Below are 2,466 nucleotides of genomic sequence, written 5' to 3'. Positions count from 1 at the left end.
GTTGGCTGCATTGCTATAATTAGCTAGGAGGGATGAACAACACATTTATCACTTGCAGGAAGAACAATCACAAACACGGAAAAAGAGAAGAGAATTATTTATTTATTTATTTATTTATTTATTATTATAAGTGGTAGAGGATAATGCACACCAGAGACAGAGAGAGAGAGAAGTGGATGATATATGAAGGTGATCTTTGAAGCAGGAAGAACAACTCATCTGTTTTTGGTGTTTGTTGCATTGTTCTGGAAATGAAAACCAAAAAGGAAAACCCTTGAATTTTTATTTGTATATATATGTGTGTGTGAGTATAAAGAAGTTTGAGAAGGTTGAAAGAAGAATGAAAGAATGAAAAATTATACATGAAATCTTAGATTTATAACAAAGAGATCTTGAATCATATGGAGTGTTTCTTGTTTGTGTGTGTATGTGTGTGTATATTTCTTTACATTTACAATGAGATTTTGAACAGACATCCATGTGTTTGAGCCAGAGATGCAAGTCCCATCAAAGCATTTTGAGAAGCTGACAAACACAGCTATAAACTGAGAGAGAGAGAGAGAGAGAGAGAGAGAGAGAGAATCCAGTCACTCTTGCTGAGAGAAGATAGATCAGTCTTGGCAATGAACTTTGAAAACACACATGTAAACCTTCACATCAAGTTGTATATATATTCTCACAAAACCACAAAAACAAACATCCATAAATGAATCCACAAATAAAACACACAGAAGAGGAAGAGGAAGAAGAAGAAGAAAGCATTAAAGAAAGGACAAAAAAAGAAATGCATTTATTGTGAGAATATTAATTAAAAGGGCATGAGTTGTATGAAATCACACAGCCAGTAAGATACATGAAATATATATATGTAAAGAAAGAAAGAAAGAAAAAAACTTCTATTTTGAACACCATCCTTGATATTTCTATCAATGAAAATGAAACTTCTTTCCATAATAAGCCACCAAATCTCAAACACCTTCAACAACAAAACATATCTTTCAACCTCTGCAAAAACACACAAACAAGATCACAGTTAAACAGTTCTACTACATACATAAATAAATAACATAGAACAACATCTTGTTAACAAAAGATGCATGAAAAGAAAAGGAGAGAAAGATAGAAAGAGGTTGAATGCTTGGCTCCTCGCACGCCACCCACAATAGACAATCTAACAATGGATTGAGCTACATGTGTGGCATACAGGGAGCCAGGCACAACCCATATCACCTGTCCACCTTCCTTAGTTTTTTTTTTTTTTTTTTCCCAAACACTTTCATCCTTTCTCTCCTTCAAAAGAGAAAGAAAGAAGAAAAAGAAAGAGAAGTAGAAGATACTTGGAGAGTAAGAGAAGTGGGGGGCCAAGAGAGTTGTGGTGGAGGAGGAGAATTTATAGGCAAGAGAGAGAGAAAAACAACAGAGAAATAAAATAATATTAAGAAATAAAAGGCAGGTTAGGGTTTTGGAAAGGAATTTATTATAAGCTCACACTTCCCACCCCACCCCCCCTCACTCCCCATGCCTCCAAACTTAGTAAGAACTTGCAAGTGATTTGCTGTCAATCCCTTCATCATCATCATCATCATCATCTCCATCTTCTCACACTCACTCACACACACACACACACATATATATATATGTACACAGACACACAAACACACACAGAGGAAGAGACAGGGAGAGAGAGAGAGAGAGAGGAGAAAGTGAAGAACACCATTAATATAGAAAGAAAGGTTGCAGAAGGAGGGGGAGGGGTGAGAGAAGAGAGTGAAAAGAAAGAAAGGGAGGGGAGGGGGAGTGGGTTGAGACTTGTTGAGAGGAGGGAGGAAGAGAGAAGAAGGATATGGAGGGGTTCTTTCTTTCTCACTTTCTTTTTGCTCTTCTGGACTTGGTTTTGTCTGGTGGTGCTTGGATTAACTTGGATTCTTTTTGCCTCCCTCACCCACCAATCCCTTCATAAAATAAACTCATTATTTTTATCCATATCTTGCTTTATCTCTCTTTTCTTTCTTAATTTCTCCTCCCACCATTTTGATCAATTCATTATTCATTTTAACTATTAATTTCCTTGTCATGATCATACAAGTATTGTTTTGATCAGTGTGCAATTGTTTGTGAAGAAATTATTCAAGTTTGCTTTGTTGTAGATGATGTATATATATACTAGTAGTAGACTAGTAGTACATGTGTATGTGTGTGTATGTTTTTATTTTATTTTATTTTATTTTAATGCCATAAATGTATTTTGATCAATTAATATGTAATTGTGTGTGGAGAAATTATTCAAGTTTGCTATGTAGTTGATGATGTATAGTAGTTGATGTGTGCATTTTATTATTTGTTTAGTTTAATGTCATAAATGTTTAGGGTTCGATCGAAGGATTGGATTGGAAAAATAAGTAATATCTTTAATTTGTAAAGTATAATATTCGATCTTTTATAAAGTTTAGCTGACAAAAGAGGACC

The 2,466-nt window shown here is 34.6% G+C and overlaps 1 long non-coding RNA gene across 1 annotated transcript; it reads right to left on the bottom strand.

The window, feature by feature from the left end:
• Positions 1 to 761: 761 nt before the first annotated feature.
• On the bottom strand, positions 762 to 1,493 carry LOC120263005. The gene is made up of 2 exons (XR_005537021.1): positions 1,231 to 1,493; positions 762 to 1,005 (listed from the first exon to the last, which is right to left on the bottom strand). It is a non-coding gene; the product is annotated as an uncharacterized LOC120263005 (long non-coding RNA).
• Between the last annotated feature and the right edge of the window lie 973 nt (positions 1,494 to 2,466).

The sequence above is a fragment of the Dioscorea cayenensis genome, chromosome 6, assembly GCF_009730915.1.
Source record: "Dioscorea cayenensis subsp. rotundata cultivar TDr96_F1 chromosome 6, TDr96_F1_v2_PseudoChromosome.rev07_lg8_w22 25.fasta, whole genome shotgun sequence".
NCBI classification, from domain to species: Eukaryota; Viridiplantae; Streptophyta; class Magnoliopsida; order Dioscoreales; family Dioscoreaceae; genus Dioscorea; species Dioscorea cayenensis.
Note: the sequence above shows the minus strand (reverse complement) of the source record. Positions and strands in the feature narration are given on the sequence as shown.